This window comes from Melospiza melodia, chromosome 3 (assembly GCF_035770615.1).
Source record: "Melospiza melodia melodia isolate bMelMel2 chromosome 3, bMelMel2.pri, whole genome shotgun sequence".
NCBI lineage: Eukaryota > Metazoa > Chordata > Aves > Passeriformes > Passerellidae > Melospiza > Melospiza melodia.
Window position 1 is genome coordinate 116,646,900 of NC_086196.1, and position 17,133 is coordinate 116,664,032.

The 17,133-nt window shown below is 51.4% G+C and overlaps 1 protein-coding gene across 3 annotated transcripts in view; it reads right to left on the reverse strand.

Moving 5' to 3' along the window:
* Positions 1-17,133, reverse strand: part of PAK5 (p21 (RAC1) activated kinase 5) — a 299,053-nt gene that overhangs the window by 75,790 nt on the left and 206,130 nt on the right. Inside the window, exon 1 of one of the 3 annotated variants that reach the window (XM_063152842.1) lies at positions 3,823-3,954. The exons of the other annotated variants lie outside the window; for them this stretch is intronic. The gene's annotated coding sequence lies outside the window, so the exon portion shown is untranslated. Of the gene's footprint in view, positions 1-3,822; positions 3,955-17,133 lie in introns of those variants that run through there. 3 annotated transcript variants of the gene reach the window in all.

The following is a 17,133-nucleotide window of genomic DNA, read 5'->3' on the forward strand; positions in this document are numbered from 1 at the left end:
TCTGTGGCCTAATGGATTAAAGGCTTAATTAGAGTTACCTGAACATTAAACACCACTAAAGTGCTCTGAAATTTGCTCTGAAGGGAGCTGGGGGGAGCTGCCTTTTGAACGGGCAGAACTAACTGGGGTTTTGTTCACAGCTGTTAATGGTTTTGGATCATTCCCCCTTTCAGCTTGTTCCCTGATAATAAAGTGAATGCAGCTGTGCATCAGGGAGTGCTCTGGCACACCTCACCACCCATCACAGCTGAATGCAACTGGGGCAAATTGTCATAAATCTATCAAGCTTTGTATCTAGAAATAAGGAAGGTACACTATGAAGCTCCTACTGAGCAACACATAAACCTGTATCAGACACTGCATAAGCTATAAGGGAAGGTGCCATCAAAACCAAGGCTCTGTTGGTCATGCCATCCATTTTTTAAGCCAACAGTTGTTTAAAACACATTTCTGGCTTCAAATTGCTACTTAGATTAGCAAGACAAGTATGTTCAAGAGACTAGAATAAATGGTAAAAATAAAGAGTATAACTGAAGGATGGTAGAAAGTGTAGGCCCTACAGGTGTGAGGCTGTCAACCACCTGAAATCTCCACCATCACTTGTCTGGTTTCACCTGGCTGCAATCACACACCATTCCATCCTGACAACAGAGGTTTTGCTCAGCTTTCACCAAACCTGGGGAAACCTGGCCAAACCCTGCAGCAGATGCAGCAAACAAACTGCTCTGACTTCTGCATGGAGCAAAGCAGAGAGAGTCCCAAAAACGCCTCCAGGACAGTCAAACAGCACCATGAGTCAGCAATGCTAATGCCAGGAGCAGGATATCCCAAGGAGCTATTTAAAAGAGAGGTTTTGTTTGGGATTTATGGCTCTGAACCTCCTCAGCTGTTGTTCCCACACACAACTGCTGGCAGTTTCGGCACATGCCACATTCGTGTTTGGAGCTTTTGCAGAGTAAACCGGTAAAACCAGAGCCAGTTTATGTTTTTGAACAAGTAGATGCCAAACACTTCAGATTCCTAACTGGAGCAGCTTCAAAGCAGGAAGAGGATTTAGGTGTCAGACATGAGGGTGATCAGAGAGGAGAAGCAGAGATGCAGGTGCTCTTCTGCTCTGTCTTTGCAGCTCTTTTTTCCATCCATCCCTGAAGCAGCTGCCACCTGTGCCCCTGACAGATCTGTGCCAGCATCACCTCTTGGGTCCCGCTGCACGAGTTGGAGCTCCCCTAGAACTCAGCTTTAAACCCCAGCTGCATGCCCCAGCTCACGTCAAGGAGAACAGTTTGTCTCCCCTATGTCAGTAGCAAATCTGGGGTCAGAAGTGACACTGACAAGGTAAAGCCAAACTAAGAGTTGTGATTAACTACCACGAGATGTTTGTTCTCAGCTGACTGACAGCAGGAGCTGACACTGGGGAGCAAATCTCTTACACTGCATTGTACTTCCCAAATATTAGTTTCCAGAGTAAGAGTTGCCAAAATCTGTTACACTGGCAAATAATACTGGGGAAGTAAAATGTTTTGCAGGAACTTGGCTTGTTACATGCTTCCATTTTAGAATCAGCCATTGGGATACTGAGAACTCACTGAAAATCAAACACTGACATACTGTGACTATTCACGATGGATGAAGATGTCCAGGAAAAAAACCCAAACAAACAGAAAAGCCACTGGGAGGCAAAGAGAGGTGCCAAAGAAATCAGGGAATCAAAGGAGCAATGGCATTGACTAGGTCTGGCTCCACAGGGGCTGCCAAGGGGATTTGCTGATGACTCCTACCAGGGCTCTCCACAACAGGCCTGCCAGGGTTTCTCTGTGGCACTGCTCCCCAGTGTGGAATGGCTCCTGGGCTGCCCAGTGGAGCCTGGTCCAGCAGTCCCTCCAGCTGAGGACACACACACTGCTGTGACCAGTGAGCTCTCACTTCCTCAGAGTGAGGGTGAAACAGCGGTGAGCAACAGCACCCCGAGCTTCTGCTCAACAGGGATGTGGGACTACGGCAGGCTGGACTCAGATCATCTGTGCAAACTCATCTCAGCTAGACATCATGGTCGCACTGGGATACAAACCATGTCTGAAGCAGGAGAAAGGAAAAAGTTTAACTTCAGCACTCTCAACATGAGACATGAAAGTCTTTCCCTTGATTAAAACAATGCTTTTACTCAATTTATATCCAATTAATATATTTGATAGCATAAATACACAATTCCACAGTGAGCAAAGACCTTTCATCAATCTAAAATGACCTACAGCCAAAGAAAAGTGACTAAGCCATAGCAATAGGCAGTAAGGCGAACCACAAGGACTAACTCCCAAAGCTTTAGCTGGCACAGCCAGCTCTGAAACCAGTGCCCTGCCCCACGCAGCCAGGTCCCTCACTGCCACCTGAAACCCAGCAGAGCAGCTGCTCACCACGGGCATCCACACACAGCAGAAACAGCAACGCACGGGCAGGAAAAAAGAGCAAGGCAAAGGGCCATTTTGTGAAGCTCAACGTGAACGAGAGGAGCTTCTCCAGCTTCCCTCGCAGCTCCTGCGGGGCAGAGGGCCAGGGAGCCCCAGGAGCGGCACTACACCCACTGGCACCTCCGCAGCACCCTGCTCAGGCACAGCCAGAGCCACCCTGACACCCGGCGTGCCAAGAGCTCCTTCCCCAGCAGCTGCACCAGCAGTGATGCTCCGTGCTGGCAGCCCCAGTGCCGGCTGTGGCAGCGGGCAGGGCAGGGCAGCACGGCTGCTCCCTGCTGCACCCCCAGCAGCGCAGCGCAAGTTTCACCGCACAATAAAGGCAACACACTCGGAGCAAGGATTCCTTTGGTGCTGTCTGGGCAGCAGGGACCACCGAGATCGTGCTCAACACAGATACCAACTCATTTCCTTCATTTCACAAATGCTAAAGCACATAAAAAATTCTAAAATGAACGGGAAAGGCTACTAGCAGAGGAGTGTCACTGCTGGCCCCTCTCAAGTTCTTGGGAATTGTATCCTTACTGGCAATGACAGCCCATTAGATATAACACTGAATAAATTGGGGGGGGAAAAATCCCATTGTTTCTTTCTGTTAGTAGAGGGCTGGTATGTAACAAAGAGGAAGAAAGGCAGCCTGAGTGCTGCTGGCGGGTTGGTAAAAAATTCTCAAGGTCTGATCGATACCATGAAAAAACCACCTCTCCTGGCCCGAGGCTGGATTGTTATTCGAGCACGGCAGTCACTATGCAGCTCATTTTCTTCAGCTGCGATGATCCGAGGCTCATGAACACTGAAAGAAGAGCGGAGTCGACTGCAGGCATTTCTAACTCTTTACATGAAAGAAAAAAAAAAGAAAAAAGAGGGAGTAGAGGTATAGGGGCGCATGTAGGAGCATCTCCAGGAGCGGCCGTACGGCTCTCTGGGCACCTGCTCCCTGGGGGAAACCCAAACGCACATCATATTCGCGGAAAGTTGGGAGCAACTTCTGGGAGGGAAAATGGCAAAAAGCAAAATGGCTTAAAAAGAAAAAAGAAGAGAAAAGCCATTGTTGTAGGAAACCCCGGCGAGTTATCAAAAGCAACAGCAGCTACGGCGATCCGCAGAGAGGAGCCGGGGTGCCCTGGCACGCCCGCGGCCGTGCCGCTCCGCACAGGTGCGGCCGGGATGCCCGGGCCGTGCCTTTGTCTGCGGGCAGCGGCGCTGCCAGGAGCGCACAGCGCCGGGCTCCGGGCGGCCCCGGGCTCCGGGCGGCCCCCGGCTCCCGCGGCCCCCGGGCAGGGGCAGCCCCCGCGCCCCGGGCAGCCCCCGCGCCCCGGCCCCGCCGCCCTCTCTCCCCGCCTGCCTGCCTGCTTACCTCGGCCGCCGCCAGTCACGCCGCCCCCAGCGCCATGTTCCAGCTACATCCGGGCCCGGCTCCGCTCGCTCCGCACGGCGCGGCCGCAGGTGCCGCCACCGCCCCCGTGCCAGCCCAGCCGAACCGAGCCCAGCCGAGCCCAGTCCAGCCGAGCCGAGCCGGGCGGGCGCAGCGCCGCCCCCGCAGCGGGCCCGCAGCCCCGCCCCGCCCGGAGCGCCGGGGCCGCGCTGCCACGGCCGGCGGCAGCTGCGCACCTGTGCGGAGCGGCACGGCGCGGCGCGGCACGGCACGGCACGGCGCGGCACGGCACGGCACGGCCCGGCCCGGCCCGGCACGGCCCGGCACGGCGCGGCCCGGCACGGCGCGGCACGGCGCGGCACGGCGCGGGGCTTTGTCCGGCTGTCCGGCCGGCCGCCCCAACGGGCGCACACCGCGTCCGCACCGGCCCCGGCACCCCGGCGCGCACCGAGCGCTGCACGCACCGTGCGCTCGTACATCGCCCAGCCATCCCTGCACCGCCCCGCGCACCTGCCCGCCCAAGCGCCCGCTCCTGCACCAGCCGAGGCACCTGCCCCCAAACAGCCGTGCCTGCCCCCGCCAGTGCACCCCTCCATCCATGTGGGTACCAGCTTGTGCGCCCACCCGTGCGTGCACGTACCCATGTATCACCCATCTATTCCTGCAGCAACCCATGCACCTGGGCACCACACACCCATTCCTGCACCCGCCCGGTCATGCACCAACCAATGCATCCATGCATGCACCCGCCCACCTGAGCACTCATCCACAGCCAATTCATGTATCCCTCCACCAATACACGCACCTGCCCATGTACCAATCCACACTCCTACCCACATCCATTCGTGTGCACCCCAACTCTGCAGCCATTCACCCACATGCCCCTACATCCACCCACCCACTGCTTTTTGCACTTGGACCTCAGTTATTACATTTTTTTAAACATAAAAAGAACCGTGCCAGTGCGTTTTGTTACCTGTAAGCTCTCCCCAGACAATGGTCAGGTGCTAAGGGACAAATCCGGTTAAGGCAAGTGATGGAAGGAAGCAATCAGAGGATGACAACAGACAAACCCCATCTAGCCCGTCTAATTTTGGTGTATTACTGCTGGCAATTTGTGGCTGCCTCTGAAAGCTGCTCTAAGCCTACATGTTTATGAAATGTTCCATAAGAAAGATTAAGATTTCCTTTAATAAAGGTTTGTACCCATCCTTCCACATGCTAAATCAGTAGGAAGACGATGGTGTGTGCTCATGGATGACCACAAGCCTCCCTGTCAGGAAACACGGAGCACAAACAGCAGAGTGCTTTTCAGAGGCACCTGCAGCAGAGGCTTCCTGGGAAGAAGAGACCCAAAGCTGACCTGATTGATACAGCCCTGCATGGGAGAGGAGTGATTTCATAGTTAATGATGTTGAATTGCACATCATTTCTGGTTTCTTTGATGCCTGTTTGCATTAACATGCGCCCTGTGTGGCAGGAGCAGAGAGGACTCGACAGGAACAGCTTGAAGACAAAGGTGCATTGGAGCTGTGTGGGGTGGATGTGCTGGGCCAGGCAGAGGGATGTGCAGAGGATGAGGCTCTCACAGCACTAAGGCATCCGAGGCCCAAATAGGTTTTGTATGAAAAACCCTATAACAACAACAACAACAACAAATCCATCAGAAATGTGCTCATCCATTACCCATTACAGCAGTGCTTGCTTCTGCTGTTTTCATGTTCTGCTCTATCACTGCTCTGCATAATGCTGAGACAAAAGGAGCTCCCTTGGCTCTCCCCAGCACACGGTGTCAGTGTTTGCTGGGATGGCCGAGCTCCTGCTCCAGCCTCTGCCCCTGCCCACGGCACTGCTGGGCCACTCTGCTTTCTGGGAGGGACCTGGGCCACAGACCAGCACAAACAGCCCAAAATATAGCATAAAGTTATTCAAAACCCTGGGCCATAATTTTCACCTCCTAGATGTGGAATTCAGAGACAGGCTGGCTGAGGTCACCCTGCGTGGGTGCCATTGTTGAAGTGACTCTGCTGCTCCTGGTTTCCATTTCTTTGCAGTGGGTTTTGCAGCCAGAAGCATCATTTGGAATCAGCAGCTACCAAAGAACATTCAGGCTCTGGTAAAAACTCTAAACAACCCAACCTCTCCCCAGAAAACCCCAAGCCAGGCTAAAACTTTAAGGGAAACCCCCCCACACCTCAGTTTTAAACCTCAGCCCAAAGCTGAAGCCTTTCCCCGGTGCATGAGAGCAGCAATAAGGTGGGACAAGGCAGTGAGGGTTTCCCTGCTCTGAGTCAGCATGAGTGGTGTGTGTCTGCAATGCAAGGTGCTGCATGTCACATCTTGGCATGCTACACACAGCTTCTGGCAGGGCAACAAACAGAAACCAAGCCTTGGCTGCTTTGTCTTTAGTCTCAAGCGTGACTTGCAGGAAACTGTCTCAGGAATTGGCAGAATGGGCCGATGGCTGCCAAGCTGCAGCACCAGGAGGGAGGCACTGCACCACTGCAGGAGTGACAGGGCAGGGAGGGAGGGAGCAGAAACCCCTCCACAGCCCAGGGGTGCTGGGAGAACGGCTGGCATGGAGCCTCAGTAACAGGAACCTGCAGAGACTCACATGGGAGGGAGGCTGATCATCCACCAGCACAGGAAAATCCATCCTTGTACTCCCAGAGAGCCCTGGACTCTCTGTCTCCATGGCTGAAGCCAACAAGAAACCAGGTCTCTAACTTGGACATTAGTTTCTCCACTGAAGTCAGCTGAATTACCCTAAGGATGAATGTGACTATCTACCTAATACCTTCAATCTGAAAAACAGATATACCCCAAAGCTTTCCAAAAAGGTTCATTTTGCTTTTACCTTACACACAATGGTATGAATGAGAAATATGGCTCCTTGAGTCATTGCAACTGCCCTGAGCTAGAGTTGATGCAAATTAAAGGCAGATAAAAATACAACATGTCCCTTTTCCAGAAAAATCGGAGAGCAGGATTATTTTTTTTTTGTATTTATCGTTATACATTTAAAATTTGATAATTTTAATTTAAAACCTGAACCAGTGGCACTAAACGTTATGGCCTAAATTTCATTGTAATACTAAAAGAAATAGCAGTTAACCTCTACAAGTTTTAGATTAAGTCAAGCTACTGCAGTGGCTGAAGTATTTGCTGAACCAACTGGTCAGGGGATTCTTGAGACTCTAAGCCCATTTCCGACACACCCATTTCTTCTCAGGATGCACATTCTTCCTTTCAGTTCACTCCAATTTGAGAAAATCATTGGGGGTTGAAAACAAAGAGGGAACAGGAGATTGCACCTTCTCCCATGTGAGTCTTTATAAGGATTTGGTGATTAGAAACACCCCAGCATGCTGTCAGAGACAATATTTCCTGTGTTCAAGATGTCCATTTCAAATGCAGAATCAGTTTTGATACCTATGTTCTTCCCCTTGCCCCATCCCTCCATCGTATTTAAGATTCGTGTGTGATTTACTGAGCACAGTAACTAATGTATGTTACTTTTTCTGCAGTGCACCTTAACATGAGCATTAAAATAAGCCATGGAGTAGAGGCATCAGTCATCGGTTTGTCACATAAATGAAAATTGTTAAGTAACTTAAGACTTAATATGCAGATTCTTAAATAAATATGGTAATAGCATATCCTGATCACAAGTGAGAAAAGAGTACCAGGCTCCGGTGAGGAAGTATCAGTTGTTCCTTAGGAAAATAATTTAAAACTACAAATGAAGAACAAGATTAATTTAAATAATCAATTTTGTGTTTCCTGCTAGCTGATTTAAATCACGATGAAAATTGTTGATTAAAGCCCCTTATTTAAATCTGTGCCTCTTAATGAGAGTGCAAGCCTATGAACATAGGCCCGTCATAGTAATAAAAGACTGTAGAGAAAAAATAACTTTCACAAGAATACTTCCAGGGCTGGAAGAGCATCATCCATCCTTTGCAAAAAGAAATGCATCTTACCCAACCAAGCAATTCTTCACCCCTAAGCTCTTAACCCTGTGAAAAGATCAGGGATAGGGCAATAAGTCATAGGATATTCACAGCCACATTATGTAAGTACAGCTGAACTGGTGATCCTTTTTGCTAACCATTGGAGAGGAAGATGAAGTATTGCTGGAATAATTAAAAAGACAGGTTTGAATTCCCCAAGCAATGCAGATGAACGCCCTGTCCAGCTATTGGTGTTGGTGGCAGCAGCCTTTCAAGGTCCTGGGCTGCTGCAGCGGGAGGAAGGTGAAGGATGCAGGGCAGGGTGGGCCTTTGCCAAGCCAGCACCTGTGCTCCTGTGCAGCCCCTGGCCTCTGTCCAAAATGCTCTTTGAGGGCCACTCCTCTGGCAGCAGAACAATGACTCTCATAACTGCACTTCACATCTCCTCTAGACCTAGGGTGCCTTTGCTTTCCCTGTCAGTCTAAGTCCAAGCCCAACAGCATTCACTATGAATGTATAGAGAATGGAGACAGCTGCATTTCACTGAGGGCTGTGTGAGTATCACCAGCCTGTACAGGAACTTTACATGTCCAACATGCACTGAAGCAGGCTCTTCCCCATGGCTCTATCGTCCACATTGCTTTTTACTCCTCTCCAAGTAGTCTGGAGTGCATTGGTGCAGCCCCATGGCCTGTCTCTCTATCAGCAGGGGTGACAGTCCCCTGCATTTCCGTGCTGCTTGCTCCTCCCTGCTGCACTGCCCGCTCCTGGCCAAGAGTGGTGTCTCCCACAGAGATTTCTGCCCTTTTGGGAAGCGTACCACGGGATGAAAGCCTGAAGGCATGACCTTCACTGTAACTGACATCAGTCACCAGAGGACAGACAGAGAGAACAGATACATTTCATAAAGGGGGTTTTAAAGCGATTGTATATTTTTGAGCCATGATTTCTGGTACGCCTGGTATTGTTACTGCCAACATTCTCATTGCTGAATGATCAAAAGATACACAAAGATCTATAACTAGGGATATTTACACAGACTTATCCTCACACACCTGTGATTCCTGCCCTTCAACTCTTATTTCTGAGGGCAGCAATGGGCCCAACCATGCAAGGCAGAGCACAAGAAGCTCTGTGGTTTGCATCTTCCCAGGACGTGGCTGCTCCAACTCCAGAGACAGCTCTGGGACCATGCAGGAGCTTCAGTGCTGTGATGTGCCCTGAGCATGGTCCTGTCCTGCCTGAGAGGACAGCAGTGTGGGACTGTATCAGGCTCAGATGGCTGAGATGGTCCTGTCCTGTCCTGTCCTGTCCTGTCCTGTCCTGTCCTGCCTGAGAGGACAGCAGTATGGGACTGTATCAGGCTCAGATGGCTGTCCCAGCTGCCAGAGCCCTGCTGTGTCTCAGGTTCAGGGACACAGTCCCTGTTTCAGGGACTTCTTGGCCTCTGCACTGAGGTTTGGGATCCATGAACAAAGGGATTCGCTCCTTTTCCTCCCCCCAGCATTTTGCAAAAGCATTATTACACCTTTGTGTCACACTGCCCTGCAAATGTGCTTCCAAAAGCTGCCTTCTTTCCTCAAAGATCGTTTCCAGTACTGAGCAAGATCTCTCAGAGCCCTTGACTTTGCAGCTGGCAAAGTTTACAACATGTTTACAATACCCTGCATAATTTGGCTATGAGATAATGTATAGTATAGTCCTTCAGTGGTGCACAGTGGGAAAAGAACAAGTGGAAAAAAATAAGGTAATGCAAAGCCAAGAAAAACAGATGGTAGCGAGCTCTCCAAGGGGCAAGAATGAATAAATAACTGCAGATTTTTTTTTTGTCTGAGGAAAAATATATTGTCAAATCAATAACACAGTTTTTAGGAAATGCAGACTAGATCAAATGTGCATTTTTCCAGTATTATACAATGGCACTTCATCAGGACTGATGGTCTGTGCTGCACGTGTTTGCCTACATGAAACAGAGAGAAGTAAAAATAGCATTGCTCCAAAAAGTTCTTGTTTGACCTCAAGGTTACATTTCATACTTTGTGGGAAGTTCTGCAATAGGTGACAAGCCAAAAGTTCAGGTGGAAATCAGAGTGCCCCAGCACTTACTGTGCCCTTTAGCAGCACTGTATCTTTGATAATCTTAGTCAGACCTGCAATTCTGAGAGAAAAGAACTTCTTGACAATTTTGGGAAAATTCCTGTGCCTCCTGTTAGGGCCACAGGAAACTATACTATTTAATACAGCTTTAGGTTATCAAGTCCCATCCTGCTTGTTTTTCTCTCTCCAGCCCATGGTGTTTGTGCTCTTGGGCCTGAGATTTGCCTCACTTTTCCTTGGCCCCCAGCTAGAGAAGAAATTGTTTTGTCTCCCTGCTCTGTGAAGAGAGCTTACATCCCTTAATATGAAGCTCAGAACTACACACCAAAACAACCCAAAATCTGAAAAATATAAAAACTCAAGCTTAAGGCATGATAAGAACAATGGTTGCAGTGTCCCCAGTGCTCACTGGGCCACGGTGATGTGCTGGGCTGTGGAGCAGACGGAATCCCAGGCTGGAAGGAGCTCTGACAGTGGGACATGAGCTCTTGGCCGTGTGAAAGGCCTGTGTGCTCCATCTCCCAGGCTGGGTCCCTGGGCCATGCTGGGGCTCGCACAGACCAAACCCTGCAGATCTCCTGGGGAAGCTCCCCAAGGAGCCCCATCTGGGGAGGGCAGCCAGAGCCCAAAGCAGAGAATGAGCAACCCCAGGGCTGAAGGGCCAGTGCACCATCTCACAGCAGTGCTTTGAAAATATCAGCCTTTCCTTTCCTCACAGCACACGGGAGGTGGGGATAATCCATCTCCATTTCTGCTCCAGAAGATCTGAACTCACAGTGCTGCCTGATCTTGAAAACTAACTGCATGTCAATAAATCAAAGTGATGGCGTACTTCTTGGAAGCCAGTAGCTGTCAGAAGCCTAGGAAGGGTCACCTCTTCATCTCACTGCTTTTTGGGAGGTGGTGAAGGCTCCATTATCATGCCCACAACACCACTGATAATATTTTCATTGAAGCTCCATTTCCTGTTCTGCCCATGCAAATACGAAGAGCAAAGTCACTGTTACTGCTGGGAGCAGAACCTGAGCTCCTTAATACCATGTACTCCTAAGGTCTGGAAGCAATCACTTTTCCTATGCAAAGGGAACCTTCTCTCTAAAAATCAAAGTCTTTCTGGGGAAGCAATAAACCCACAGATGAGCCTCCCAGCTGCTAAAGCCCCTGCTGCCCCCCTGCAGGTGCCAAGCACTCCTCCCTCTAACAGCAGCCCCAGGGATGTGCCAGGGGGCACCCCAGAATGTCCAGCTGGGTCCATGTGCCTGTGGGAGCTGCTGGGAATTGCTCAGAGGTGGCTCCTTTTGAGACGGGACAGGTTCCAAAGGGACATGGGCTCTCGGAAGAGGCAATCACTGGGAATGCCTCCAGCTCCAGCCCCAAACTGCAAACTAAAGTACTTGCTTTTGTTAGAACATATGGCTAAACCCTGCATCCTACACGTGCTTTAATGCCAAGAGTGACTCTTAGTTTGGCATCCTGCATGGCAAAGAAGCCAGCAGGGGTTTTGTCCAAGAGAGAAGAGGGATGGAAGCAGGCATTTATCTCACTGCTATTTCAGCTTCTCTTCATTTCCTGGTCTGCACCACATCCCTGGGTCAGTCCAGCTCCGGCCATTCTTGGCTGTCCTCAGCCCCCTCACCTGAGTGTTTCTGTACCTGACCCTGACATTGCAGGCTACAAAGGACTGCATTGCAAGGACTTTGTGACCCAAGGTGTTTTTCTATTACAAACAATCCTTTGCACCAAATTCCAGGTAGGCTGATATTGTAGAGTAATGTCATTCCAATCACCTGGTGGAATACTTGTCTATTTCTCCTTTACGAGCATCAGTACCCTATATTCTCTCTCTCATACTTAAGCCTCCAAAATTGCACTGATCAAAGCAACCTGCATTTATAAACTGATGTGCTCTTGCATTCGAGAGATTTGCCAAGTGCTAAATATAAGGTTTCCCACTATACTCAAATCAAATTCAAATTCCAGCTGCCTCTCAGCTAATATGCAGCAAAGGTTTAGCAGTACAAAGCTGTGTTTGTAGAATCAGACACCAAAGATGATTAAATTAAACTGAAAGGGGAATCAGTACAAGCCTGAAATTAGTTTGCTGAAGATGCCAGAGTTCATTTCCTCCCACTGACAGACGGAGCCACCTCGTGACCTTTAGTGATCAGAGCAAACAGGATCATGCTTTCCCAAGTCTGTCCCCTCCATCCCCAGCAGTGCCCTGACTGAAAAATCAGCTCCAGCCTCTGCTGGCAGGGCAGGGGGCCTGCAGGATGCTCACACCAGTGCAGCAGTTCAGACACTGCCCTCTCCCCCACGGGCTGGGATCCATCTCCTCCCTCCAGCACACGCTCCCCAGCACTCCAGGCGTGCACTGAGATTGGAATAACAACTCCTGGGTTTATCTTGGTGGTCTCTGCTCTGAGCAAAGGACTCTTCATTCTTTGATTTGACCATAGTGGTGAAACCAGGAAGGTGCCTGAAGTTGGCAGGGTGAGTTGATGAGATGTTGAGAGCAGGCAGGAGCAGGAAGGCATCCCAGGGGTGGGCAGGCAGTTACTTCCTTGGTTTTGCTTTGCTAATCTGGCTCTTTTGAAACAGCATAAAAATTGCCAATGGAAAAAAATCCTAACTTTGGCTATAGGAAGAGAGCTGAAGGGATTTAAAGCATATGGTAGCAATAAAAAGTTGTTCACCTTCTCTCTCCCACCCTGCCCCATTAGCTGCTATTCTTGGGCATTGTCTCTGAGCACTCTGGATGATGGGTCCATAGGAGCCATGGAAAACCCCCTGCTGAAAACAAAAGCTTCTCATCACTATCACATACACACAGGTTTGCCAAGACACCCTGTTCTCTCCCTGCAGCCCTTCTGGTGCCATTCTGGGTCTCCTCCGAGCACAGACGGGAGAACAGCACCAGGCTGTTTGCTGTTCCTGCCTTGCTAATGTCACTGACCTGATTTACAGACCACACTCAGACCACTGCTCCTGTTTGGGGACTGGTACAAACTGGTGCTGCTCCTCAGAGACTTGCACGCAGTCAATTTTCAACAACAGAAAGGATTTTCTCCCTGTAAGAGGCGAGGGCTAGCACAGCTCCTTGGCAACATTTAAATTGAAAGGATAAATTGTAGGTTATTCCAGTGCAGTGGCACAGCCTCTTAACAAAAACCCCTACTATCCAAATTCAACTAGACATAGCCCAGGAGGGAAAGAAAAAAGGCACAAAACTCTGCTGATGGAGCTTCCTCTGCCAGCAGTACCTGGGTGCTCCTCTGCCGTGCTCTGGGGTAGCTGTGCCCTCTTCTGGGCAGAGCAGAGCCTCCCATTGGGCACTGGTGGCAGGAGAACAAGAAGCTCCCTCTCCATCAGCGCAGTGGCAGGAGGGGAGAGAACAGGCACCCTCAGCTGGGCCAGGAATGGAGAAGGAGATGATCTCACTGTGCTGAAAGCCAGGCTGGCTGAGGGGCTGCACTTGCAGGGAGGTGAGCAGGAGTGCCCAAAGGGAACCTCTCAGGAATGCAGCCAAGCAGGAGCCGTGCAGCAGCACCTGCAGCTCCAGCTGCCCTGCCCCAGGGGGCTCCTGGCTGAGCCTGGGCACTGCCAGGCAGCACAGCCACGCTCCGGGCACCATCACACTGAGCTCCAGCCTTCCTCTTCACTACGGAGGATGCAAAAAAGGATGTGAGGTTTGCTGCCAGAAAATCCTGTCTGAATAAATAATGCAGCTCTAAATTTGAATTGGTGGAGCTCTTGGGGAGCACATCCTCACTGTGTTTGAGGCAACTGCCTCCTGCCAGACAAACACACACATCACTGAGCTCATGGGCTGCTGCAGCAGTACCTGAGGCCAGTTGGAAAAGCCAATATGGTTCATTTCTCCTGCAAGATCTCCCAGAGGAAATATGCCTCAGCCAGGCTCAGTACTTCCCTTGTGCTATATCTGTATGGAAATTGTATGCTTTATGGTTTTGTTTGGGATGGCAAAGAAGTCAGACCTTGCTGAACAGCCTGGGCTGGGCATTCTCAGAGAAAAGAGCAGTGCATGGTCCTGCTCCCTGACAGATGAGCCACACTAAGTAACAGATGAGGGCCATACTGCCACAAACTGTTTTCCAGGCTTCCCCACACAAACAAGGCACTAACCACGGCTTTTCTTCCATGGCTGGAGGCCAACACGCCTCTGGGCAGCATGAGGATGGCCCCACACCAGCTAGTTTCTGTTGACTGACAAGCATCTCCTTCTCTTCTTCTGGCTGAAGGCTGGCTCAGTTTGTGATGGCAGAAGCCTTGCAAGAGCAATTTTAAAGGTGCTTACAAAAACAAACACACCACACCCTTGCCACCATTTGTCACCTGCCCCAGACCTGTTTTACACGCTTCTCACTTGCAGGAAATCATCCATGACTTGAGGAAATGCTCTTTTTGACATCTTCCTTTCTGTGAACTTTGTGTTTCTAAGTGAACATGTTTGAGACATGGGCCTGGGCAAAGAGCTGCAAACAAGGGTGAGGACCAGCCCTGGGGTTGGCAGTGCCACGCTGCCCTCTCCTGCCAGGCTCCCCAAGAGATGCTAATCCACTGTCCGTGATTACTCTCTCTAGGATCTGTAAATGCAGGCTTTGGGGATTAAGGAGCCACCCCCCTTTCCCAAATGAGGGAATCCTCCCTTAATCCATTCCCGCAGGCACAACACCACCAGGAAAAACCCAGCATTTTCTGGGGAGTGTGGTCCTGACTCTTTGTATTTCGAGGCTGTACAGAACACCACACCCAAATGCCTGTGCTTGAGAGCCCTTCAGCATCACAGCTGTGGTCACAGATCACACCTCATAACCCAAACCCCTTTCACTGCCCCTTTCTGGTGTTGTTTGGGTGTTACCTGGGGTCTCCCTCCCTGGTACAGGCACTGAAAGCCCCTCCCAGCCCCACTGCCCCCGGTGCTCTGGAGACAGCCCCTCCACAAAGGATGCAGCCTTTGGGGTGCTTATCATTGCTCAGCACCCAGTGGCTGGAGCAAATAAAAACAAGAACTGAGGAAAAGTGCCAAAACACAGTCAATCTTTAACCAGCTCAGGGAAGATATGGTCTCAATTGTCCTTACTCAGCATTCACCTCTGGGTGCCTTTCACCAGTTTTAACCCACATTTCAAGGCTGCAAAGCCTGCACAAACCAAGCAGGTTTGCTTAATTGCAGTCTTCCCCCCGTCCTCCCATGCCCAGCTGCTTTTCCACCCGTGCTTGCAAGAAGCCCTTTCTCTCTGGGGATGCTTTTGCCAGGTGACCTGTGGACACTGACACCAGCCACACTGAGCCCAACCCACAGCAAGGAGCACGTCCCAGTTCCCACTTTGGCTCACCCATAGGGCTGTGCTCACTTATCTCAACTTTTCACTCTATTTTGAGTTGTCAAGGCTGGCTGTAGGTCCCCCTGCCACCCTGTACTGTGCCAGTGCCAGCCCTGGTTTATGGGACAGATTTTGGGGGAAAGGATAATTCACAGTGTAATGCTGTATCCCTGATCAACCTGAAAATCCATCCCTCCAGCTCCCAGTCACGTGGCTCCAAGAAAGTCAGATTTTGTAAAACTCTTAAAAAACTTTCAAGACATAGATAGGCTGTTTGCAACCTACATAAGACTAATTTACACAGAATGAAAACACAACTCTTCATAGATCCAAACAGAAACAAGCCGTGTGCCAACACCAGCCACTGAAAGCATCCTGAAGACCAGCCTGACGCCGTGGCTCTGCGCTCTGCCGGGGCAGGGCTGACACGGCTCTCGGCCGTCCCAGGAGCTCCCTGTAGCGAGGCCAGCCGGGCTGAGCCCTGCCGGACCCTGAGGCGGACCCTGCCGGAGCGAGCCGGGGCTGCTCTGGCCGCTGCCGGACCCAGCCGGACCCTGAGCCGGGGCGGCTCTGGCCGCTGCCCCTCGGGCAGCTCCGGGGCGCTCAGGAGGGCTCGGCACACCCCAAATCCCCGAGCAGCTCTGAGTGCAGCCCTGGCTGGCAGCGGGAGCCCTCGGGCAGCTCCGGAGCGCACAGGAGGGCTCGGCACACCCCAACCCCGAGCGGCTCTGACTGGGAGCCCAGGCCGGGCACAGCACCCTCCATGGCGCTGATTTATTTATGCTCTCTCTCCCTCGCTGCAGCAAGGATGGCTTTCCTTTCTAATCCCTTTCCGCCGTGGTGTGCTCCAGCTAAGCGGGCTGTGCTGGGGGAAGGGAGGCTGGGCTGGATCCGTGCCGGGGAACAAAGAGGCAGAACCGCCCGGCACCGCTCGCAGCCCGAGCGGGGAAGGGGCCGCGGCGGCAGCAGCAGCTCCCCCTGCCCCTTCATCCCCCCAGGCTCTGCTCACGCTGGCACCAATAACCTTCGGGAGGCACGGCACTGCTCTAGGCCCTGAATCCTGCTCGCAGGAAGGAATGCTCATCCCGACAGGCTCATTGTCATGGCAACGGGAGATGCCTTCCCCTCCTGTAAGGGCGCCGGGGGATGCAGCCCTGCGGAGGGCAGGTCTGCTGGGAGCTGCCCTGGAGGCCATGGAGCAAGGAGAGGCACGATCCCCAAGGAGCAGTGTTCCCCAAGGAGCAGTGTTCCCCAAGGAGCAGCCCTAGGGCAGGCCATCTCCAGAACAGCACAGACCCACAGGACAGACAGGGACAGCAGGAGTTTAGGTGGCTCTGACATCGGCAGGTAGCAAAGGGGGGATGATGGCAGTAGGACCTTTGGATAATCCCGAGTCATACCTGCTCCCTTTAATGAGTTACTTGGATGGATAATATTCTTCTGTGAATCACATTTTCGGCACAGGGTGAACCTTGTGCCAGGAGATCCTAGCAGTGAAATAAAATTAACCCATTTTCTCTTCTAGTCATACAGAGAATGCACAGCCAGCAATCCCTGCTCTTGAGAGCTTCCAGCTCAAAACCTGATCTTTTTCACGAGGAAGACAGACAAAAACCTAGAAACAAGCTGGGAACAAATGCTACAGCAATGTTCTGCCTGGAAACACACAAATACCCCTGACAGTGCCAAGCCTTGAACGGAATCAGTCACAATTTAAAGTCTGCCATCATCATCTCTAAACGGGCACCATGGAGAACACAAAGCAAGGGGAATATACTTCCCCCAAATCAGGAATGGCACTCGCTTTTCCCTGTCCCCCAGCTTTCAGCTGGAGCAGGACCCCCCACTCCCAGCACTGCCTAAGCCTGGCAGCGAGCAGGTAAGAGCCAAGGTGA